Source organism: Cherax quadricarinatus, chromosome 9, assembly GCF_038502225.1.
Source record: "Cherax quadricarinatus isolate ZL_2023a chromosome 9, ASM3850222v1, whole genome shotgun sequence".
Taxonomy (NCBI): domain Eukaryota; kingdom Metazoa; phylum Arthropoda; class Malacostraca; order Decapoda; family Parastacidae; genus Cherax; species Cherax quadricarinatus.
In genome coordinates, this window is record NC_091300.1 from 37906821 (window position 1) to 37933588 (window position 26768).

Below are 26768 nucleotides of genomic sequence, written 5' to 3' on the forward strand. Positions count from 1 at the left end.
TCTTTGTTAGCTCTCTTTCTTACTGATAGCTCTCTTTGTTACTGATAGCTCTCTTTGTTACTGATAGCTCTCTTTGTTACTGATAGCTCTCTTTGTTACTGATAGCTCTCTTTGTTACTGATAGCTCTCTTTGTTACTGATAGCTCTCTTTGTTACTGATAGCTCTCTTTGTTACTGATAGTTCTCTTTGTTACTGATAGCTCTCTTTGTTACTGATAGCTCTCTTTGTTACTGATAGCTCTCTTTGTTACTGATAGTTCTCTTTGTTACTGATAGCTCTCTTTGTTACTGATAGCTCTCTTTGTTACTGATAGCTCTCTTTGTTACTGATAGCTCTCTTTGTTACTGATAGCTCTCTTTGTTACTGACAGCTCTCTTTGTTACTGATAGCTCTCTTTGTTACTGATAGCTCTCTTTGTTACTGATAGTTCTCTTTGTTACTGATAGCTCTCTTTGTTAGCTCTCTTTGTTACTGATAGTTCTCTTTGCTACTAATAGTTCTCTTTGTTACTGATAGCTCTCTTTGTTACTGATAGCTCTCTTTGTTAGCTCTCTTTGTTAGTGATAGTTCTCTTTGTTACTGATAGCTCTCTTTGTTACTGATAGCTCTCTTTGTTACTGATAGTTCTCTTTGTTACTGATAGCTCTCTTTGTTACTGACTGTTCTCTTTGCTACTAATAGTTCTCTTTGTTACTGATAGCTCTCTTTGTTACTGATAGCTCTCTTTGTTACTGATAGCTCTCTTTGTTATTGATAGCTCTCTTTGTTACTGATAGTTCTCTTTGTTACTGATAGCTCTCTTTGTTACTGATAGTTCTCTTTGCTACTGATAGTTCTCTTTGTTACTGATAGTTCTCTTGGTTACAGATAGTTCTCTTTGTTACTGATAGTTCTCTTTGTTACTGATAGTTCTCTTTGTTACTGATAGTTCTCTTCGTTACTGATAGTTCTCTTTGTTACTGATAGTTCTCTTTGTTACTGATAGTTCTCTTTGTTACTGATAGTTCTCTTTGTTACTGATAGTTCTCTTTGTTACTGATAGCTCTCTTTGTTAGCTATCTTTGTTAGCTCTCTTTGTTAGTGATGGCTCTCTTTGTTAGCTGTCTTTGTTACTGATAGATCTCTTTGTTAGCTCTCTTTGTTATTGATAGTTTTCTTTGTTAGCTCTCTTTGTTACTGATAGCTCTCTTTGTTAGCTCTCTTTGTTACTGATAGTTCTCTTTGTTACTGATAACTTTCTTTGTTAATGATAGCTCTCTTTGTTAACTCTCTTTGTTACTGATAGTTTGTTACTAATAGTTCTCTTTGTTACTGATAGCTCTCTTTGTTAGCTCTCTTTGTTAGTGATAGTTCTCTTTGTTACTGATAGCTCTCTTTGTTACTGATAGCTCTCTTTGTTACTGATAGCTCTTTTTGTTACTGATAGCTCTCTTTGTTACTGATAGTTCTCTTTGTTACTGATAGCTCTCTTTGTTACTGATAGCTCTCTTTGTTACTGATAGCTCTCTTTGTTACTGATAGCTCTCTTTGTTAGTGATAGTTCTCTTTGTTACTGATAGCTCTCTTTGTTACTGATAGCTCTCTTTGTTACTGATAGCTCTCTTTGTTACTGATAGCTCTCTTTGTTACTGATAGCTCTCTTTGTTACTGATAGCTCTCTTTGTTACTGATAGCTCTCTTTGTTACTGATAGTTCTCTTTGTTACTGATAGCTCTCTTTGTTACTGATAGCTCTCTTTGTTACTGATAGCTCTCTTTGTTACTGATATTTCTCTTTGTTACTGATAGCTCTCTTTGTTACTGATAGCTCTCTTTGTTACTGATAGCTCTCTTTGTTACTGATAGTTCTCTTTGTTACTGATAGCTCTCTTTGTTACTGATAGTTCTCTTTGTTACTGATAGCTCTCTTTGTTACTGATAGCTCTCTTTGTTACTGATAGCTCTCTTTGTTACTGATAGCTCTCTTTGTTAGTGATAGTTCTCTTTGTTACTGATAGCTCTCTTTGTTACTGATAGCTCTCTTTGTTACTGATAGCTCTCTTTGTTACTGATAGCTCTCTTTGTTACTGATAGCTCTCTTTGTTACTGATAGCTCTCTTTGTTACTGATAGTTCTCTTTGTTACTGATAGCTCTCTTTGTTACTGATAGCTCTCTTTGTTACTGATAGCTCTCTTTGTTACTGATATTTCTCTTTGTTACTGATAGCTCTCTTTGTTACTGATAGCTCTCTTTGTTACTGATAGCTCTCTTTGTTACTGATAGCTCTCTTTGTTACTGATAGCTCTCTTTGTTACTGACAGCTCTCTTTGTTACTGATAGCTCTCTTTGTTACTGATAGCTCTCTTTGTTACTGATAGTTCTCTTTGTTACTGATAGCTCTCTTTGTTAGCTCTCTTTGTTACTGATAGTTCTCTTTGTTACTGATAGTTCTCTTTGTTACTGATAGTTCTCTTCGTTACTGATAGTTCTCTTTGTTACTGATAGTTCTCTTTGTTACTGATAGTTCTCTTTGTTACTGATAGTTCTCTTTGTTACTGATAGTTCTCTTTGTTACTGATAGCTCTCTTTGTTAGCTATCTTTGTTAGCTCTCTTTGTTAGTGATGGCTCTCTTTGTTAGCTGTCTTTGTTACTGATAGATCTCTTTGTTAGCTCTCTTTGTTATTGATAGTTTTCTTTGTTAGCTCTCTTTGTTACTGATAGCTCTCTTTGTTAGCTCTCTTTGTTACTGATAGTTCTCTTTGTTACTGATAACTTTCTTTGTTAATGATAGCTCTCTTTGTTAACTCTCTTTGTTACTGATAGTTTGTTACTAATAGTTCTCTTTGTTACTGATAGCTCTCTTTGTTAGCTCTCTTTGTTAGTGATAGTTCTCTTTGTTACTGATAGCTCTCTTTGTTACTGATAGCTCTCTTTGTTACTGATAGCTCTTTTTGTTACTGATAGCTCTCTTTGTTACTGATAGTTCTCTTTGTTACTGATAGCTCTCTTTGTTACTGATAGCTCTCTTTGTTACTGATAGCTCTCTTTGTTACTGATAGCTCTCTTTGTTAGTGATAGTTCTCTTTGTTACTGATAGCTCTCTTTGTTACTGATAGCTCTCTTTGTTACTGATAGCTCTCTTTGTTACTGATAGCTCTCTTTGTTACTGATAGCTCTCTTTGTTACTGATAGCTCTCTTTGTTACTGATAGCTCTCTTTGTTACTGATAGTTCTCTTTGTTACTGATAGCTCTCTTTGTTACTGATAGCTCTCTTTGTTACTGATAGCTCTCTTTGTTACTGATATTTCTCTTTGTTACTGATAGCTCTCTTTGTTACTGATAGCTCTCTTTGTTACTGATAGCTCTCTTTGTTACTGATAGTTCTCTTTGTTACTGATAGCTCTCTTTGTTACTGATAGTTCTCTTTGTTACTGATAGCTCTCTTTGTTACTGATAGCTCTCTTTGTTACTGATAGCTCTCTTTGTTACTGATAGCTCTCTTTGTTAGTGATAGTTCTCTTTGTTACTGATAGCTCTCTTTGTTACTGATAGCTCTCTTTGTTACTGATAGCTCTCTTTGTTACTGATAGCTCTCTTTGTTACTGATAGCTCTCTTTGTTACTGATAGCTCTCTTTGTTACTGATAGTTCTCTTTGTTACTGATAGCTCTCTTTGTTACTGATAGCTCTCTTTGTTACTGATAGCTCTCTTTGTTACTGATATTTCTCTTTGTTACTGATAGCTCTCTTTGTTACTGATAGCTCTCTTTGTTACTGATAGCTCTCTTTGTTACTGATAGCTCTCTTTGTTACTGATAGCTCTCTTTGTTACTGACAGCTCTCTTTGTTACTGATAGCTCTCTTTGTTACTGATAGCTCTCTTTGTTACTGATAGTTCTCTTTGTTACTGATAGCTCTCTTTGTTAGCTCTCTTTGTTACTGATAGTTCTCTTTGCTACTAATAGTTCTCTTTGTTACTGATAGCTCTCTTTGTTACTGATAGCTCTCTTTGTTAGCTCTCTTTGTTAGTGATAGTTCTCTTTGTTACTGATAGCTCTCTTTGTTACTGATAGCTCTCTTTGTTACTGATAGTTCTCTTTGTTACTGATAGCTCTCTTTGTTACTGACAGTTCTCTTTGCTACTAATAGTTCTCTTTGTTACTGATAGCTCTCTTTGTTACTGATAGCTCTCTTTGTTACTGATAGCTCTCTTTGTTATTGATAGCTCTCTTTGTTACTGATAGTTCTCTTTGTTACTGATAGCTCTCTTTGTTACTGATAGTTCTCTTTGCTACTGATAGTTCTCTTTGTTACTGATAGTTCTCTTGGTTACTGATAGTTCTCTTTGTTACTGATAGTTCTCTTTGTTACTGATAGTTCTCTTTGTTACTGATAGTTCTCTTCGTTACTGATAGTTCTCTTTGTTACTGATAGTTCTCTTTGTTACTGATAGTTCTCTTTGTTACTGATAGTTCTCTTTGTTACTGATAGTTCTCTTTGTTACTGATAGCTCTCTTTGCTAGCTATCTTTGTTAGCTCTCTTTGTTAGTGATGGCTCTCTTTGTTAGCTCTCTTTGTTACTGATAGCTCTCTTTGTTAGCTCTCTTTGTTATTGATAGTTTTCTTTGTTAGCTCTCTTTGTTACTGATAGCTCTCTTTGTTAGCTCTCTTTGTTACTGATAGCTCTCTTTGTTACTGATAGCTCTCTTTGTTAATGATAGCTCTCTTTGTTAGCTCTCTTTGTTACTGATAGGTCTCTTTGTTACTGATAGCTCTCTTTGTTAGCACTCTTTGTTACTGATAGCTCTCTTTGTTACTGATAGCTCTCTTTGTTGCTGATAGCTCTCTTTGTTACTGATAGCTCTCTTTGTTAGCTCTCTTTGTTACTGATAGCTCTCTTTGTTACTGATAGCTCTCTTTGTTACTGATAGCTCTCTTTGTTACTGATAGCTCTCTTTGTTACTGATAGCTCTCTTTGTTACTGATAGCTCTCTTTGTTACTGATAGCTCTCTTTGTTACTGACAGTTCTCTTTGCTACTAATAGTTCTCTTTGTTACTGATAACTCTCTTTGTTGCTGATAGCTCTCTTTGTTACTGATAGCTCTCTTTGTTAGCTCTCTTTGTTACTGATAGCTCTCTTTGTTACTGATAGCTCTCTTTGTTACTGATAGCTCTCTTTGTTACTGATAGCTCTCTTTGTTACTGATAGCTCTCTTTGTTACTGATAGCTCTCTTTGTTGCTGATAGCTCTCTTTGTTACTGATAGCTCTCTTTGTTAGCTCTCTTTGTTACTGATAGCTCTCTTTGTTACTGATAGCTCTCTTTGTTACTGAAAGCTCTCTTTTTTACTGATAGCTCTCTTTGTTACTGATAGCTCTCTTTGTTAGATCTCTTTGTTACTGATAGCTCTCTTTGTTACTGATAGCTCTCTTTGTTGCTGATAGCTCTCTTTGTTACTGATAGCTCTCTTTGTTAGCTCTCTTTCTTACTGATAGCTCTCTTTGTTACTGATATCTCTCTTTGTTACTGATAGCTTTCTTTGTTAATGATAGCTCTCTTTGTTAACTCTCTTTGTTACTGATAGTTCTCTTTGTTAATGATAGCTCTCTTTGTTACTGATAGTTGTCTTTGTTACCGATAGCTCTCTTTGTTAATGACAGCTCTCTTTGTTACTGATAGCTCTCTTTGTTAACTCTCTTTGTTACTGATAGCTCTCTTTGTTAACTCTCTTTGTTACTGATAGCTCTCTTTGTTAACTCTCTTTGTTAACTCTCTTTGTTACTGATAGCTCTCTTTGTTACCGATAGCTCTCTTTGTTAGTGATAGCTCTCTTTGTTATTGATAGCTATCTTTGTTACTGTAGCTCTCTTTGTTATCTCTCTTTGTTATTGATAGCTCTCTTCGTTAGCTCTTTTTGTTGCTGATTGCTCTCTTTGTTAGCTCTCTTTGTTAATGATAGCTCTCTTTGTTAGCTCTCTTCGTTAATGATAGCTCTCTTTGTTAGCTCTCTTTGTTGCTGATAGCTCTCTTTGTTAGCTCTCTTTGTTAGCTCTCTTTGTTACTGATAGCTCTCTTTGTTAGTTCTCTTTGTTATTGATAGATCTCTTTGTTATCTCTCTTTGTTACTGATAGCTCTCTTTGTTAGCTCTCTTTGTTACTGATAGCTCTCTTTGTTACTGATAGCTCTCTGTGTTAGCTCTATTTGTTAATGATAGCTCTCTTTCTTAGCTCTCTTTGTTACTGATAGCTCTCTTTGTTACTGATAGCTCTCTTTGTTAGCTCTCTTTGTTGCTGATAGCTCTCTTTGTTAGCTCTCTTTGTTAGCTCTCTTTGTTACTGATAGCTCTCTTTGTTAGTTCTCTTTGTTATTGATAGATTTCTTTGTTATCTCTCTTTGTTACTGATAGCTCTCTTTGTTAGCTCTCTTTGTTACTGATAGCTCTCTTTGTTACTGATAGCTCTCTGTGTTAGCTCTCTTTGTTAATGATAGCTCTCTTTCTTAGCTCTCTTTGTTACTGATAGCTCTCTTTGTTACTGATAGCTCTCTTTGTTACTGATAGTTCTCTTTGTTAGCTCTCTTTGTTACTGATAGCTCTCTTTGTTAGCTCTCTTTGTTACTGATAGCTCTCTGTGTTACTGATAGCTCTCTTTGTTACTGATAGCTCTCTTTGTTACTGATAGCTCTCTTTGTTAGCTCTCTTTGTTACTGATAGTTCTCTTTGTTACTGATAGCTCTCTTTGTTACTGACAGTTCTTTTTGTTACTGATAGCTCTCTTTGTTACTGATAGTTCTCTTTGTTACTGATAGCTCTCTTTGTTACTGATAGCTCTCTTTGTAACTGATAGCTCTCTTTGTTACTGATAGCTCTCTTTGTTACTGATAGCTCTCTTTGTAACTGATAGCTCTCTTTGTAACTGATAGCTCTCTTTGTTACTGATAGTTCTCTTTGTTACTGATAGCTCTCTTTGTAACTGATAGCTCTCTTTGTTACTGATAGCTCTCTTTGTTACTGATAGCTCTCTTTGTTACTGATAGCTCTCTTTGTAACTGATAGTTCTCTTTGTTACTGATAGCTCTCTTTGTTACTGATAGCTCTCTTTGTTACTGATAGCTCTCTTTGTAACTGATAGTTCTCTTTGTTACTGATAGCTCTCTTTGTTAGTGATAGCTCTCTTTGTAACTGATAGCTCTCTTTGTAACTGATAGTTCTCTTTGTTACTGATAGTTCTCTTTGTTACTGATAGTTCTCTTCGTTACTGATAGTTCTCTTTGTTACTGATAGTTCTCTTTGTTACTGATAGTTCTCTTTGTTACTGATAGTTCTCTTTGTTACTGATAGTTCTCTTTGTTACTGATAGCTCTCTTTGTTAGCTATCTTTGTTAGCTCTCTTTGTTAGTGATGGCTCTCTTTGTTAGCTCTCTTTGTTACTGATAGCTCTCTTTGTTAGCTCTCTTTGTTATTGATAGTTTTCTTTGTTAGCTCTCTTTGTTACTGATAGCTCTCTTTGTTAGCTCTCTTTGTTACTGATAGTTCTCTTTGTTACTGATAACTTTCTTTGTTAATGATAGCTCTCTTTGTTAACTCTCTTTGTTACTGATAGTTTGTTACTAATAGTTCTCTTTGTTACTGATAGCTCTCTTTGTTAGCTCTCTTTGTTAGTGATAGTTCTCTTTGTTACTGATAGCTCTCTTTGTTACTGATAGCTCTCTTTGTTACTGATAGCTCTCTTTGTTACTGATAGCTCTCTTTGTTACTGATAGTTCTCTTTGTTACTGATAGCTCTCTTTGTTACTGATAGTTCTCTTTGTTACTGATAGCTCTCTTTGTTACTGATAGCTCTCTTTGTTACTGATAGCTCTCTTTGTTAGTGATAGTTCTCTTTGTTACTGATAGCTCTCTTTGTTACTGATAGCTCTCTTTGTTACTGATAGCTCTCTTTGTTACTGATAGCTCTCTTTGTTACTGATAGCTCTCTTTGTTACTGATAGCTCTCTTTGTTACTGATAGCTCTCTTTGTTACTGATAGTTCTCTTTGTTACTGATAGCTCTCTTTGTTACTGATAGCTCTCTTTGTTACTGATAGCTCTCTTTGTTACTGATATTTCTCTTTGTTACTGATAGCTCTCTTTGTTACTGATAGCTCTCTTTGTTACTGATAGCTCTCTTTGTTACTGATAGCTCTCTTTGTTACTGATAGCTCTCTTTGTTACTGACAGCTCTCTTTGTTACTGATAGCTCTCTTTGTTACTGATAGCTCTCTTTGTTACTGATAGTTCTCTTTGTTACTGATAGCTCTCTTTGTTAGCTCTCTTTGTTACTGATAGTTCTCTTTGCTACTAATAGTTCTCTTTGTTACTGATAGCTCTCTTTGTTACTGATAGCTCTCTTTGTTAGCTCTCTTTGTTAGTGATAGTTCTCTTTGTTACTGATAGCTCTCTTTGTTACTGATAGCTCTCTTTGTTACTGATAGTTCTCTTTGTTACTGATAGCTCTCTTTGTTACTGACAGTTCTCTTTGCTACTAATAGTTCTCTTTGTTACTGATAGCTCTCTTTGTTACTGATAGCTCTCTTTGTTACTGATAGCTCTCTTTGTTATTGATAGCTCTCTTTGTTACTGATAGTTCTCTTTGTTACTGATAGCTCTCTTTGTTACTGATAGTTCTCTTTGCTACTGATAGTTCTCTTTGTTACTGATAGTTCTCTTTGTTACTGATAGTTCTCTTTGTTACTGATAGTTCTCTTTGTTACTGATAGTTCTCTTTGTTACTGATAGTTCTCTTCGTTACTGATAGTTCTCTTTGTTACTGATAGTTCTCTTTGTTACTGATAGTTCTCTTTGTTACTGATAGTTCTCTTTGTTACTGATAGTTCTCTTTGTTACTGATAGCTCTCTTTGCTAGCTATCTTTGTTAGCTCTCTTTGTTAGTGATGGCTCTCTTTGTTAGCTCTCTTTGTTACTGATAGCTCTCTTTGTTAGCTCTCTTTGTTATTGATAGTTTTCTTTGTTAGCTCTCTTTGTTACTGATAGCTCTCTTTGTTAGCTCTCTTTGTTACTGATAGCTCTCTTTGTTACTGATAGCTCTCTTTGTTAATGATAGCTCTCTTTGTTAGCTCTCTTTGTTACTGATAGGTCTCTTTGTTACTGATAGCTCTCTTTGTTAGCACTCTTTGTTACTGATAGCTCTCTTTGTTACTGATAGCTCTCTTTGTTGCTTATAGCTCTCTTTGTTACTGATAGCTCTCTTTGTTAGCTCTCTTTGTTACTGATAGCTCTCTTTGTTACTGATAGCTCTCTTTGTTACTGATAGCTCTCTTTGTTACTGATAGCTCTCTTTGTTACTGATAGCTCTCTTTGTTACTGATAGCTCTCTTTGTTACTGATAGCTCTCTTTGTTACTGACAGTTCTCTTTGCTACTAATAGTTCTCTTTGTTACTGATAACTCTCTTTGTTGCTGATAGCTCTCTTTGTTACTGATAGCTCTCTTTGTTAGCTCTCTTTGTTGCTGATAGCTCTTTTTGTTACTGATAGCTCTCTTTGTTACTGATAGCTCTCTTTGTTACTGATAGCTCTCTTTGTTACTGATAGCTCTCTTTGTTGCTGATAGCTCTCTTTGTTACTGATAGCTCTCTTTGTTAGCTCTCTTTGTTACTGATAGCTCTCTTTGTTACTGATAGCTCTCTTTGTTACTGATAGCTCTCTTTTTTACTGATAGCTCTCTTTGTTACTGATAGCTCTCTTTGTTAGCTCTCTTTGTTACTGATAGCTCTCTTTGTTACTGATAGCTCTCTTTGTTGCTGATAGCTCTCTTTGTTACTGATAGCTCTCTTTGTTAGCTCTCTTTCTTACTGATAGCTCTCTTTGTTACTGATATCTCTCTTTGTTACTGATAGCTTTCTTTGTTAATGATAGCTCTCTTTGTTAACTCTCTTTGTTACTGATAGTTCTCTTTGTTAATGATAGCTCTCTTTGTTACTGATAGTTGTCTTTGTTACCGATAGCTCTCTTTGTTAATGACAGCTCTCTTTGTTACTGATAGCTCTCTTTGTTAACTCTCTTTGTTACTGATAGCTCTCTTTGTTAACTCTCTTTGTTACTGATAGCTCTCTTTGTTAACTCTCTTTGTTAACTCTCTTTGTTACTGATAGCTCTCTTTGTTACCGATAGCTCTCTTTGTTAGTGATAGCTCTCTTTGTTATTGATAGCTATCTTTGTTACTGTAGCTCTCTTTGTTATCTCTCTTTGTTATTGATAGCTCTCTTCGTTAGCTCTTTTTGTTGCTGATTGCTCTCTTTGTTAGCTCTCTTTGTTAATGATAGCTCTCTTTGTTAGCTCTCTTCGTTAATGATAGCTCTCTTTGTTAGCTCTCTTTGTTGCTGATAGCTCTCTTTGTTAGCTCTCTTCGTTAGCTCTCTTTGTTACTGATAGCTCTCTTTGTTAGTTCTCTTTGTTATTGATAGATTTCTTTGTTATCTCTCTTTGTTACTGATAGCTCTCTTTGTTAGCTCTCTTTGTTACTGATAGCTCTCTTTGTTACTGATAGCTCTCTGTGTTAGCTCTCTTTGTTAATGATAGCTCTCTTTCTTAGCTCTCTTTGTTACTGATAGCTCTCTTTGTTACTGATAGCTCTCTTTGTTACTGATAGTTCTCTTTGTTAGCTCTCTTTGTTACTGATAGCTCTCTTTGTTAGCTCTCTTTGTTACTGATAGCTCTCTTTGTTACTGATAGCTCTCTTTGTTACTGATAGCTCTCTTTGTTACTGATAGCTCTCTTTGTTAGCTCTCTTTGTTACTGATAGTTCTCTTTGTTACTGATAGCTCTCTTTGTTACTGACAGTTCTTTTTGTTACTGATAGCTCTCTTTGTTACTGATAGTTCTCTTTGTTACTGATAGCTCTCTTTGTTACTGATAGCTCTCTTTGTAACTGATAGCTCTCTTTGTTACTGATAGCTCTCTTTGTTACTGATAGCTCTCTTTGTAACTGATAGCTCTCTTTGTAACTGATAGCTCTCTTTGTTACTGATAGTTCTCTTTGTTACTGATAGCTCTCTTTGTAACTGATAGCTCTCTTTGTTACTGATAGCTCTCTTTGTTACTGATAGCTCTCTTTGTTACTGATAGCTCTCTTTGTAACTGATAGTTCTCTTTGTTACTGATAGCTCTCTTTGTTACTGATAGCTCTCTTTGTTACTGATAGCTCTCTTTGTAACTGATAGTTCTCTTTGTTACTGATAGCTCTCTTTGTTACTGATAGCTCTCTTTGTAACTGATAGCTCTCTTTGTTACTGATAGTTCTCTTCGTTACTGATAGTTCTCTTTGTTACTGATAGTTCTCTTTGTTACTGATAGTTCTCTTTGTTACTGATAGTTCTCTTTGCTACTGATAGTTCTCTTTGTTACTGATAGTTCTCTTTGCTACTGATAGTTCTCTTTGTTACTGATAGTTCTCTTTGCTACTGATAGTTCTCTTTGTTACTGATAGTTCTCTTCGTTACTGATAGTTCTCTTCGTTACTGATAGTTCTCTTTGTTACTGATAGTTCTCTTTGTTACTGATAGTTCTCTTTGTTACTGATAGTTCTCTTTGCTACTGATAGTTCTCTTTGTTACTGATAGTTCTCTTTGCTACTGATAGTTCTCTTTGTTAGTGATAGTTCTCTTTGTTACTGATAGTTCTCTTTGTTACTGATAGTTCTCTTTGTTACTGATAGTTCTCTTCGTTACTGATAGTTCTCTTCGTTACTGATAGTTCTCTTCGTTACTGATAGTTCTCTTCGTTACTGATAGTTCTCTTCGTTACTGATAGTTCTCTTCGTTACTGATAGTTCTCTTCGTTACTGATAGTTCTCTTCGTTACCACAGTTCATGACAATGATAAGTTTATTTCGTCATAATATCGTGCAGACTTAAGACGAACTTAATAAGGCAATAACAATACGAGTAAATTTGTACATAAAGTCACTTAGATGAGTTTATTTGTAAATTTAGGAGTTTACGATGAATACAAGAGAATTGAGTATTCTATTAGTTCATGCTATATTGCTTTAATAAGTTTAACAAAGAGGAATTACAGGTTTGATTATTACCCTAAAGAGGACACAATTAATTGTTTAACGTTTGAGAGGATTACAGATATTGAGAGTAAATATATATTGATTATAATGTTTCACCTATGTTCGTGACATTGAGCAAATGAATGTAGAGTTTTTACATATTTAGCTGAAGGTGGGATAGGTTAGGGAGATAAGGTACCTTTTAACTTTAGTTTTAAAAGTGCTGTCTGAGTCAGTGGTTATGGAGATGATCGGTGATCTCTAAACTCACTGTAATCTGCTAAGCGGAAATCTGAAACAGTTACTGAATTATTCCTATCCTACATCCATCCATTGCTGAAGGTAATCGATTTGTGGTCGCTCGCGACAAGTTGGGTAATCTAGACTACAAATCAAGCAGGTTATTTCCCCTCTTTGGTTCTGTCACAAATTGCTTTAAAAACAATACTAAAGTACCTCCAGGAAGTCGTTTGACTCTAGATTATCATTCAAGGAATTATAATCAATCTGACCAAAATTGAAGTCTCCTAGAATTACTGTATTACCATGCCTTGTGGCCTTAACAATCTCTTCACAAAGTAGCCTTAGCCTCCCTTGGCCCATATCCAAGTTTGGGGGGGGGGGGAGGACGGTATATCACGCCTAAAATTAATTTTTTCATGCCCCTCTGAAAACTCTACCCGGACAGACTTTGTGTGTGTGTTCTTTCAGTCTTTATACCCACTTTTATGGAGCAGTTCAAGTGTTCTCTGACATACAGTGCCACCCCACCTCTCTTCCCGTTATTTCCATCAATGTGAAGGATCGGGACATGCCTGCCGAATGCGACATTCGACAGGCATGTCCCAATTCTTCATATTAATCGTCAATGTTACTCACACTTGCAACTAATCTCAACTTGTCTATCTTGTTTCTAGCGCTGCAAATATTTGTATATTTATTAAGACAACCTCTCTATGTTTTGTTTTGTTTTTTATTTTTTCATAAAATACGTATTACGTATTATCAAAGCTCTTTCTATACATAGCTCAGTTAATTGCCCTGATATTATCATTTACCCCTGGTGCCCCAAACTTACCTGCTACACTCTCAGCAACAGTTTCTCCCACTTTATCATTTAGGTCTCCCTCAATATTTATTTTCTTTCTTGGCTCAATACTCCCTCAACACTCATGTCACACTTTCCAACATCACACACACATACATACACACACACACACACACACACACACACACACACACACACACACACACACACACACACACACACACACACACACACACACACACACACACACACACACTTTTACTCTCCTCTCTTCCCCAGGTACATAAAGGCTTACTGTTGCTCACTTCTCACATCTCGCACTTACTTTAATTCACGTAATTCATGAATTAATACTGTACACTCATAGTCCCTCTTTTCTTTCCATAACTGATCATTTAATATTACCGTCTTTCCTTCCTTAGCTCTGATTCTCTCAGATACGCCAACCTAATCCGCAAACTGCCCTTCTCATACTATACCATTCACTTATATATCCATACCTCACCTATGCTATCTGTGCTTGGGGTTCAACTGCAGCAACATACCTAAAACCAATAATAACCCAATAAAAAGCCGCAGTAAGAATAATCACTAAATCCCATCCCTGGCAACACCCCCTCCCCCCCTCTTCATAGATCTAAACTTACTCCCTCTTCAGAACATCCACACTTACTACTGTGCAATCTATATCTACAGGACCTTAAATTCCAATATTAACCTTGACCTAAAACGCTTTCTTGATAGTTGTGACAGGATCCACAGGCATAACACCAGACACAAACATTTCTATGACATTCCCCGTGTTCGACTAAACCTTTACAAAAATTCATTGTATTTCAAAGGACCTAAAATCTGGAACACCCTACCTGAAAACTCTAGAACTGCAGACACATCCATCACTTTCAAAACTACAGTTAGAAAACATCTTATCTCCCTGATCCACCCCGACAACTAACTACATGATAACCACCTGGTGGTTCACAATTACACTCACTCACCCACTGACTATAAACCCAGAAATACTAATCTTAATCTTAAAATAATAAATTCTAACTAGTCATAAGTTTGCCTATGATACTCCAATATAGACACTTTGTATTGTGCCAAAACAAAAGCATTCACATTGCTAAACTCACAAATTATGATGTAGTCACTTAGCCTTAATACCATAATCTGTAAGGACTTTATGTTAAGAATTAATCTAAGTCTGCCCGAAATGCCTAGCCATGTTAGGTGTCCTAGTGGCCCCCTCTGTAATTAGTATTTTATAACATGTAAACCACACAATATCCAAAACCTGTAAACCCCACATTGTAACCCTTATAGAGAATAAACTTGAATTGAATTGGAATGAATTGAATCGAATTACATCTCCCACTGAAATGATCCTACCCTCCTTTAGCTTCATTTCGCTTAGAGCTGGGATATCCAGCTTCTCACTAATAATTCATTCACAATCAGTTCCTCCTTCACTTTCGTACTACACCCACGCACATTCAAACAGCCCGTCTTTAAAATTTTGTCCTTTGTTCTTTTAGTAATTTATACGCAGGAAGGGGTTCCCAGCCTCATTACTCCCTGCATTTTAGTCGTCTTTGACAATACGCATGGCTTATGGAGGAAGAATTCTCACCTACTTCGCCATTTAGATGAAACACAACAAGAATAAGAACTATTAATACCTGGAGCATACCTGGAGAGGGTTTCGGGGATGGAATGTAGGGGAGGGGTTGTTTGCTGCCATTAGTATCTGATGTTCTGGAGTGTAGACCAATGACTGCCCCTCCACTCAAGAATGTTTTCAGTCGGTATAAGATTTGTCATTTCTTGCCAGTCTTTTTTTCTTCTTGGCATTAAAAAACTTCCGTCTATGGAGTGGTTCTGGCTCCTTTCTTTTGTTTCCTGTTGTCTGAGTGATCTGTATCTTCTTGTCCCCTTCAGATGGTGTGCCTGGCAATATATGTTGTAGCATTGTTTTTCATGGACTGACGAGTGACACATTTCCCGGTGAAATAAGTTACAAGAAGGAGAGTTGCATTCTCCTGTTGCCATGTGGGTGCGGCATTTTTGGGATGGTAAAAAAAAATACACGTCCCACCTGTTTTTCCAGATATTTCATGCTTGAAGATACCCAAGGCATAGAATTTGCATAAACTGGATTTCTGTTTGCCAGGATTTTTTTTTTTTTGTGTCGCCGCGTTTCCTGCTGGTGCATTCTTTTCTGTCTCCCCGCTGCCTACAGCCCCTGTCAACACTGTTCCCCGAAGCATCGTCCCTTTTTATTCCATCTCCAACAGTATTGCTACTTTGTACCTCTGGAAACTGTATAACGTTGTCTTTATCTATTTCATCACCAGGGCCACCATCTCCATCTGGTGCACTGTCCTCCATGATACCTCCAACATCAAGGGTGACGAGATTGTAAGAAAAATCAAATGACTGTTATATATATATATATATATATATATATATATATATATATATATATATATATATATATATATATATATATATATATATATATATATATATATATATATATATATATATATATATATATATATATATATATATATATATATATGAACAACTGCAAGTATGGTATGAATAAGATATGAATATGATAATGGTTTACAATACCGACAAGTTGATAAGTAAGACACATGTGCTACAGTTAGGTAACTTTATTCCGAAATATTTCGCCTACACGATAGGCTTCTTCAGTCGAGTACAGAGGAGGTGGCAGAAGCAATGTTAAAATGACGTAATCAGGCCATCACTCTTGAATACTTAGTTTTGAGGTGGTCAGTCCCTCAGCCTGGAAAAGAGTTTTGTTCCATAGTCTTGGAACAATGTGAAGATGAAGCAACAGTATGGAGACTTATATACTGTGAAAGGTGAGGCGGAGATAATTATGACGACAGGAGAGAAGGAGCCCACTACTCCACTACTAGAGATAAGAATGTAGGCTCCGTCTCCCCTCTGTGTACTCACCTAATTGTACTCAACTAATTGTGGTTGCAGGGGTCGAGACTCAGTTCCTGGCCCCGCCTCTTCACTGAGTGCTACTAGGTCCTCTCTCTCCCTGCTCCATGAGCTTTATCATACCTCATCTTACAGCTATGTATGGTTCCTGCCTCCACTACCTCACTAGCTAGGCTATTCTACTTCCTGACTACTCTGTGACTGAAGAAATACTTCCTAACATCCCTTTGACTCATCTGGATCCTCAACTTCCAATTGTGACCCCTTGTTTCTGTGTCCCCTCTCTGGAACATTCTGTCTCTGTCCACCTTGTCTATTCCACGCAGTATTTTGTATGTCGTTATCATATCTTCCCTAACCCTCCTGTCCTCCAGTGTCGTCAGGTCGATTTTTCTTAACCTTCCTTCGTATGACATTCCCCTTATCTCTGGAACTAACCTTGTCGCAAACCTTCTCACTTTCTCTAATTTCTTGACGTGCTTGATCAAGTGTGGGTTTCAAACAGGAGCTGCGTACTCCAGTATGGGCCTGACGTACACGGTGTAGTCTTGAACGATTCCTTACTAAGGTATCGGAACGCTGTTCTCAGGTTTGCCAGGCGCCCATATGGTGCAGCAGTCATCTGGTTGATGTGTGCTTCCGGAGATGTGCTCGGTGTTATACTCACCCCAAGATCTTCCTCCTTGAGCGAGATTTGCAGTATTTGGTCACCTAGGAATCTTATAGAAGTTAGGAATCGCGGGAAGAACTAAAAGCCATAAATGAAATCGAAAGAAACCCAAAGTATTTCTTCTCCTATGCCAAATCAAAGTCGAGAACAACGTCCAGTATTGGGCCCCTACTTAAACAAGATGGGTCCTACACAGATGACAGCAAGGAAATGAGTGAGCTACTCAAGTCCCAATATGACTCAGTTTTTAGCAAGCCGCTAACCAGACTGAGAGTCGAAGATCAAAATGAATTTTTTATGAGAGAGCCACAAAATTTGGTTAACACAAGCCTATCCGATGTTATCCTGACGCCAAATGACTTCGAACAGGCGATAAATGACATGCCCATGCACTCTGCCCCAGGGCCAGACTCATGGAACTCCGTGTTCATCAAGAACTGCAAGAAGCTCCTATCACGAGCCTTTTCCATCCTATGGAGAGGGAGCATGACACGGGGGTCGTCCCACAGTTACTAAAAACAACAGACATAGTCCCACTCCACAAAGGGGGCAGTAAAGCAACAGCAAAGAACTACAGACCGATAGCACTAACATCCCATATCATAAAATTTTTTGAAAGGGTCCTAAGAAGCAAGATCACCACCCATCTAGAAACTCATCAGTTACACAACCCAGGGCAACATGGGTTTAGAACAGGTCGCTCCTGTCTGTCTCAACTATTGGATCACTACGACAAGGTCCTAAATGCACTAGAAGACAAAAAGAATGCAGATGTAATATATACAGACTTTGCAAAAGCCTTCGACAAGTGTGACCATGGCGTAATAGCGCACAAAATGCGTGCTAAAGGAATAACAGGAAAAGTCGGTCGATGGATCTATAATTTCCTCACTAACAGAACACAGAGTAGTCGTCAACAGAGTAAAGTCTGAGGCAGCTACGGTGAAAAGCTCTGTTCCACAAGGCACAGTACTCGCTCCCATCTTGTTCCTCATCCTCATATCTGACATAGACAAGGATGTCAGCCACAGCACCGTGTCTTCCTTTGCAGATGACATCCGAATCTGCATGACAGTGTCTTCCATTGCAGACACTGCAAGGCTCCAGGCGGACATCAACCAAATCTTTCAGTGGGCTGCAGAAAACAATATGAAGTTCAACGATGAGAAATTTCAATTACTCAGATATGGTAAACACGAGGAAATTAAATCTTCATCAGAGTACAAAACAAATTCTGGCCACAAAATAGAGCGAAACACCAACGTCAAAGACCTGGGAGTGATCATGTCGGAGGATCTCACCTTCAAGGACCATAACATTGTATCAATCGCATCTGCTAGAAAAATGACAGGATGGATAATGAGAACCTTCAAAACTAGGGAGGCCAAGCCCATGATGATACTCTTCAGGTCACTTGTTCTATCTAGGCTAGAATATTGCTGTACACTAACAGCACCTTTCAAGGCAGGTGAAATTGCTGACCTAGGAAATGTACAGAGAACCTTAACGGCACGCATAACGGAGATAAAACACCTCAATTACTGGGAGCGCTTGAGGTTCCTAAAACTGTATTCCCTGGAATGCAGGTGGGAGAGATACATGATTATATACACCTGGAAAATCCTAGAGGGACTAGTACCGAACTTGCACACGAAAATCACTCACTACGAAAGCAAAAACTTTGGCAGACGATGCAACATCCCCCCAATGAAAAGCAGGGGTGTCACTAGCACGTTAAGAGACCATACAATAAGTGTCAGGGGCCCGAGACTGTTCAACTGCCTCTCAGCATACATACGGGGGATTACCAACAGACCCCTGGCAGTCTTCAAGCTGGCACTGGACAAGCACCTAAAGTCGGTTCCTGACCAGCCGGGCTGTGGCTCGTACGTTGGTTTGCGTGCGGCCAGCAGCAACAGCCTGGTTGATCAGGCTCTGATCCACCAGGAGGCCTGGTCACAGACCGGGCCGCGGGGGCGTTGACCCCCGGAACTCTCTCCAGGTAAACTCCAGGTAAACTCTAGCCTATATTCCGTCTGTGGGCTTCTTTGCCCTTCTCCGATCTTCATGACTTTGCATTTGGCGGGGTTAAATTCGAGAAGCCAGTTGCTGGACCAGGTGTCCAGCCTGTCCAGGTCTCTTTGAGGTCCTGCCTGATCCTCATCTGATTTAATTCTCCTCATTAACAGAGACACTTCTGAGTCTAACCCTTCCATCATGTCATTCACATATACCAAAAATAGCACTGTCCTAGGACCGACCCCTGTGAGACGCCGCTAGTCACAAGTGCCCACTGTGATACCTCATCACGTACCATGACTCGTTGTTGCCTCCCTGTCAGGTATTCTCTGATCCATTGTAGTGCCCTTCCTGTTATGTGTGCCTGATCGTCTAGCTTCTGCACTTATCTCTTGTGAGGAACTGTGTCAAAGGCCTTCTTGCAGTCCAAGAAGGTAATCAACCCACCCCTCTCTCTCGTGTCTTACTTCTGTTACTTTATCATAAAGCTCCAGAAGGTTTGTGACACAGGATTTGCCTTCCATAAATCCGTACTGGTTGGCGCTTATACTCTTGTTCCTTTCAGGTGCTCCACCACTCTTCTCCCGATAATCTTCTCCATGACTTTGCATACTATACATGTCAGTGACACTGGTCTATAGTTTAGTGCCTCTTTTCTGTCTCCTTTTTTTAAATGTGCGTGTACTCACCTAGTTCTCGCCTAGTTGAGGTTGCAGGGGTCGAGTCCGAGCTCCTGGCCCCGCCTCTTCACTGGTCGCTACTAGGTCACTCTCCCTGAACCGTGAGCTTTATCATACCTCTGCTTAAAGCTATGTATGGATCCTGCCTCCACTATATCGCTTCCCAAACTATTCCACTTACTGACTACTCTGTGGCTGAAGAAATACTTCCTAACATCCCTGTGATTCATCTGTGTCTTCAGCTTCCAACTGTGTCCCCCTGTTACTGTGTCCAATCTCTGAAACATCCTGTCATTGTCCACCTTTTCAATTCCTGTCAGTATTTTGTATGTCGTTATCATGTCCCCCCTATCTCTCCTGTCCTCCAGTGTCGTCAGGTTGATTTCCCTTAACCTCTCCTCGTAGGACATACCTCTTAGCTCTGGGACTAGTCTTGTTGCAAATCTTTGCACTTTCTCTAGTTTCTTTACGTGCTTCGCTAGGTGTGGGTTCCAAACTGGTGCCGCATACTCCAATATGGGCCTAACGTACACGGTGTACAGGGTCCTGAACGATTCCTTATTAAGGTGTCGGAATGCTGTTCTCAGGTTTGCTAGGCGCCCATATGCTGCAGCCGTTATTTGGTTGATGTGCACTTCAGGAGATGTGCCTGGTGTTATAATCACCCCAAGATCTTTTTCCTTGAGTGAAGTATGTAGTCTCTGGCCCCCTGGACTGTACTCCGTCTGCGGTCTTCTTTGCCCTTCCCCAATCTTCATGACTTTGCACTTGGTGGGATTGAGCTCCAGGAGCCAATTGCTGGACCAGGTCTGTAGCCTGTCCAGATCCCTTTGTAGTTCTACCTGGTCTTCGATCGAGTGAATTCTTTTCATCAACTTCACGTCATCTGCAAACAGGGACTCTTCAGAGTCTATTCCTTCCGTCATGTCGTTCACAAATACCAGAAACAGCACTGGTCCTAGGACTGACCCCTGTGGGACCCCGCTGGTCACAGGTACCCACTCTGACACCTCGCCACGTACCATGACTCGCTGCTGTCTTCCTGACAAGTATTCCCTGATCCATTGTAGTGCCTTCCCTGTTATCCCTGCTTGGTCCTCCAGTTTTTGCACTAATCTCTTTTGTGGAACTGTGTCAAACGCCTTCTTGCAGTCCAAGAATATGCAATCCACCCACCCCTCTCTCTCTTGTCTTACTGCTGTCACCATGTCATAGAACTCCAGTAGGTTTGTGATACAGGATTTCCCGTCTCTGAAACCATGTTGGCTGCTGTTGATGAGATCATTCCTTTCTAGGTGTTCCACCACTCTTCTCCTGTTAATCTTCTCCATGATTTTGCATACTATACATGTCAGTGACACTGGTCTGTAGTTTAGTGCTTCATGTCTGTCTCCCTTTTTAAAGATTGGGATTACTTTTGCTGTCTTCCATGCCTCAGGCAATCTCCCTGTTTCGATAGATGTATTGAATATTGTTGTTAGGGGTACACATAGCGCCTCTGCTCCCTCTCTCAGGACCCATGGGGAGATGTTATCTGGCCCCATTGACTTTGAGGTATCTAGATCACTCAGAAGCCTCTTCACTTCTTCCTCGGTTGTGTGAACTGTGTCCAGCACTTGGTGGTGTGCCCCACCTCTCCGTCTTTCTGGAGCCCCTTCTGTCTCCTCTGTGAACACTTTTTTGAATCTCTTGTTGAGTTCCTCACATACATCACGGTCATTTCTTGCTGTCTCTCCTCCTTCCTTCCTTAGCCTGATTACCTGGTCCTTGACTGTTGTTTTCCTCCTGATGTGGCTGTATAACAGTTTCGGGTCAGATTTGACTTTCGCTGCTATGTCGTTTTCATATTGTCGTTGGGCCTCCCTTCTTTTTTATTTTTTTTTATTATCACACTGGCCGATTCCCACCAAGGCAGGGTGGCCCGAAAAAGAAAAACTTTCACCATCATTCACTCCATCACTGTCTTGCCAGAAGGGTGCTTTACACTACAGTTTTTAAACTGCAACATTAACACCCCTCCTTCAGAGTGCAGGCACTGTACTTCCCATCTCCAGGACTCAAGTCCAGCCTGCCGGTTTCCCTGAACCCCTTCATAAATGTTACTTTGCTCACACTCCAACAGCACATCAAGTATTAAAAACCATTTGTCTCCATTCACTCCTATCAAACACGCTCACGCATGCCTGCTGGAAGTCCAAGCCCCTCGCACACAAAACCTCCTTTACCCCGTCCCTCCAACCTTTCCTAGGCTGACCCCTACCCCGTCTTCCTTCCACTACAGACTGATACGCCTCCCTTCTTATCTGTGCATATTCGTTTCTGGCTCTACGACTGCTCTCTTTATTCTCCTGGGTCCTTTGCCTTCTATATTTCTTCCATTCCCTAGCACACTTGGTTTTTGCCTCCCTGCACCTTTGGGTGAACCATGGGCTCATCCTGGCTTTTTCATTATTCCTGTTACCCTTGGGTGCAAACCACTCCTCAGCCTCCTTGCACATTGATGCTCCATATTCCATCATCTCATTAACTGGCTTCCTTGCCAGTTCTTTGTCCCACTGAACCCCATTCAGGAAGTTCCTCATTCCCATTTAGTCCCCTTTCTTGTAGTTTGGCTTCATTCATCCTGGCCTTCCTGCTTCCCCCTCCACTTGTAGCTCTACTGTGTATTCGAAGCTTAAAACCACATGATCGCTGGCCCCAAGGGGTCTTTCATGTGTGATGTCCTCAACATCTGCACTACTCAAGGTGAATACTAAGTCCAGTCTTGCCAGTTCATCCTCTCCTCTCTCTCTTGTAGTGTCCCTTATGTGTTGGTACATGAAGTTTTCCAGTACCACCTCCATCATCTTAGCCCTCCATGTATCTTGGCCCCCATGTGGCTCCAAGTTCTCCCAATCGATCCCCTTGTGGTTAAAGTCACCCATGATCAGGAGCTTTGCCCTGCATGCATGAGCTCTTCTGGCCACTGCAGAAAGTGTGTAAACCATCGCTCTATTGCTCTCGTCGTACTCTTGCTTTGGCCTCCTGCTGTTCTGTGGTGGGTTATACATCACTGCTATTACCACCTTGGGATCTCCAGAGTGAAGCGTTCCCACTATGTAATCACTTTCTTCGCTGTCTCCTCTCTCCAGCTCATCAAAATTCCATCGGTTTTTGATCAGCAGTGCCACTCCTGCACCCCCCCTGTTCCCTCTGTCTTTCCTCAGGATCTGGTATCCCATTGGAAAGATGGCAACTGTTATCATACCTATAAGCTTGGTTTCTGTGAGAGCTATGATGTCCGGTGATACCTCTTTGACTCTTTCACGCCACTCCTCCCACTTATTTGTTATTCCATCAGCATTTGTGTACCTTACCTTCAGTTTCCTTTCCAACACTGTGGTTTGGGGGGCCTGTGAGGGTGGTAGACCTGGTAGCATACTGTGAGATTCTATAGCTCAGTGTTGGGTGGAAGCTGTGGGTATGGATTGTAGTGTGTGTTGGGATGGTGTGATAGGTTGTGGGGTTCTGAGGATAGTTGTGGGTGTGCTTGCCCTTGCTGCTTTGTTTGCACTGACTGACCTCTGCTGGTTCCATCCTTGTCTCCTTTCCTAGCTCCTTTCGCTTTTTTTTGTCCTCTCCTTCAGCTGCTGTCATTCTGTTTGTGTTCTGTCTCTGTCTAGAAACACCCTCTTGTACTCTTCCGAGTATTTCAACTGTGGTTACTCTTGGAGGATCCTGTTTCACACTGTTTCCGTCCTGAGAATCAGCTTGATCGGTCAGTTTCTCCCCTTCAAGTACCCCCCTCTTCTCTGAAAATTTACAGTCTCGTCCATCTCTTCTTCACCTATTTCCGTGTTGATTTTCTCAATCTCCTTTCTTTCTTCCTGCCGCCTTTCAGTGTGTGTCCTTTCCTCTCTCTCCTGAAGCCCATGGATAAACACTGATTTTGCCCTTTCCTCCTCCCATTGCCTCACCCTCTGTGACTCTGGATCCTGTCTGTATGTGTATGTGTGTGTGTGTGTATACGTATATATATATATATATATATTTATATATATATATATATATATATATATATATATATATATATATATATATATATATATATATATATATATATATATATATTCATATATAAATAAATAAATAAATATATATATATATATATATATATATATATATATATATATATATATATATATATATATATATATATATATATATCATTAATATTATAATCATGGGGTAGCGCTAATTATTATTTTAATCATGGAGAGCGCTAAACCAGTAGGATTGTGCAGCTCACGTGGGCGGGGGGGGGGGATATGGAAGGTATTCAGGCTCAATTCAGGGAACTGGAGCACAGAACCAATTTGTGTATGCAATAATTTCGCAAATATCATTCTGAACCTAATGAAAAAAATACATTTCGTTGTGTTTGTTTATTATTAAATTATTGTAAACTTATCTTAAAAGTATGTAGCTGGATTATCTTAAATTAAATTGCGCTTGTTATAATAAGGTTAAGTAATTTTTCTAGGGTGCTCTTGATACAAAATTATTTATTTTTACATTAACATAAATGAAAAAAAATGTATCTTTAAACGTATAAGAATTTTTTTTTAGAAACAAATTAATTTTAAATAAGTTCTTGTTAACAGACCAGTTTTACACATTCGGCAAGACACACACACACACACACACACACACACACACACACACACACACACACACACACACACACACACACACATAACAACACTGCAACTAGCCAAGGACTCGAACCCCTGCTGCTTTGGCTTGCCTCATGGTGGGCGAAAACTCATGACGCCTTAATTCACTGGACCATAAAATCCTTAAGAGTAGCACATCCAGCGGAACTGGATGTTGTATTAATGCCACATAGACTGGGCATTTGTGTGGCAGAGTGGACTAAAGCACTGCATGAGAATCTCAACCATCGTCAGTAGTAGTTTCGAATCCTGCTGACTGCGATCTTTGCTTGTACATACCTGCTTGTTTCTGAGCGGTGTATATATATATATATATATATATATATATATATATATATATATATATATATATATATATATATGCAAAACAACCACTGTGAAAAAATAGAGAAATTCCAAACGCTTTCGCTACTCACATTATAACAATGTGAGTAGTCACGAAAGCGCTTGGAATTTCTTTATTCTTTCACAGTGGTTGTTTTGCATATTCTGAAATCACCTGTTTATTGTGATCTTATTGCGTATATATATATATATATATATATATATATATATATATATATATATATATATATATATATATATATATATTTAAATGAATAACTTCTACATCTAGACGGTGAGGCAGACATTAAATATTTACATTCTTCCTCTCATTGTTTCAGAGTGTCCTTTACTTTCTTTCCTCCTCTCTTCCCTTGCTACTAGTTTCCTCGTCATAGTGATAAGGACCAAGGGTACCCTTGTTCTGGCTCACCATAATACCCAACTCACAGACAAGAACCATCACATAGCTCTGTCTGTTACAGCTGGCTGTGCTCACCACAAGTTACCTCCTCCAGCAGCTCTCCCTCCTGCTGCTACCTCTCTCAGACTTCCCTAATTGTTCTTTCGCCAGAATCTGACCCAAGTTTTCCTGTTATAGGTTAAGCCTGGATCTTACTCGCACTCTGTACGAACACACAAACACTGGCCCACATTTTCTGGATTCCTCCCCTCCACCCCCAACCCCACAAAAATATATTACAAGCAGGAGTGAATGAAATCCTGCTCTTTTTTTGTTTTGTTTGATAATGCTGAGAGTGACATAATTACCCAACTGCAATCATTCTTAAATAAAAACGTTAGGATTGGGATGGGCGGGAAAGAGGAGTTGATTATTTGAAAAGGAGGTACCTGCTGGTGATGGGAGGTCCCTGCTGGTGATGGGAGGTCCCTGCTGGTGATGGGAGGTCCCTGCTGGTGATGGGAGGTCCCTGCTGGTGATGGGTGGCACCTGCTGGTGATGGGTGGTACCTGCTGGTGATGGGAGGTCCCTGCTGGTGATGGGTGGCACCTGCTGGTGATGGGTGGTACCTGCTGGTGATGGGAGGTACCTGCTGGTGATGGGAGGTACCTGCTGGTGATGGGAGGTCCCTGCTGGTGATGGGAGGTCCCTGCTGGTGATGGGTGGCACCTGCTGGTGATGGGTGGTACCTGCTGGTGATGGGAGGTACCTGCTGGTGATGGGAGGTCCCTGCTGGTGATGGGAGGTCCCTGCTGGTGATGGGAGGTCCCTGCTGGTGATGGGTGGCACCTGCTGGTGATGGGTGGTACCTGCTGGTGATGGGAGGTCCCTGCTGGTGATGGGTGGCACCTGCTGGTGATGGGTGGTACCTGCTGGTGATGGGAGGTACCTGCTGGTGATGGGAGGTACCTGCTGGTGATGGGAGGTCCCTGCTGGTGATGGGAGGTCCCTGCTGGTGATGGGTGGCACCTGCTGGTGATGGGTGGTACCTGCTGGTGATGGGAGGTACCTGCTGGTGATGGGAGGTACCTGCTGGTGATGGGAGGTCCCTGCTGGTGATGGGAGGTCCCTGCTGGTGATGGGTGGCACCTGCTGGTGATGGGAGGTACCTGCTGGTGATGGGAGGTACCTGCTGGTGATGGGAGGTCCCTCCTGGTGATGGGAGGTCCCTACTGGTGATGGGAGGTACCTGCTGGTGATGGGTGGTACCTGCGGGTGATGAGAGGTACCTGTTTGTGATGGGAGGTCCCTGCTGGTGATGGGAGGTGCCTGCTGGTGATGGGAGGTCCCTGCTGGTGATGGGAGGTCCCTGCGGGTGATGGGAGGTACCTGTTGGGGATGGGAGGTACCTGCTGGTGATGGGAAGCACCTGCTGGTGATGGATGGTACCTGCTGGTGATGGGAGGTACCTGCTGGTGATGGGAGGTACCTGCTGGTGATGGGAGGTCCCTGCTGGTGATGGGAGGTCCCTGCTGGTGATGGGAGGTACCTGCTGGTGATAGGAGGTCCCTGCTGGTGATGGGAGGTACCTGCTGGTGATAGGAGGTACCTGTTGGTGATGGGAGGTACCTGCTGGTGATGGGAAGCACCTGCTGGTGATGGATGGTACCTGCTGGTGATGGGAGGTACCTGCTGGTGATGGGAGGTACCTGCTGGTGATGGGAAGTCTCTGCTGGTGATGGGAGATACCTGCTTGTGACGGGAGGTACCTGCTGGTGACGGGTGGTACCTGCTCGTGATGGGAGGTACCTGCTGGTGATGGGAGACACCTGCTGGCGATGGGAGGTCTCTGCTGGTGAAGGGAGGTACCTGCTGGTGACGGGTGATA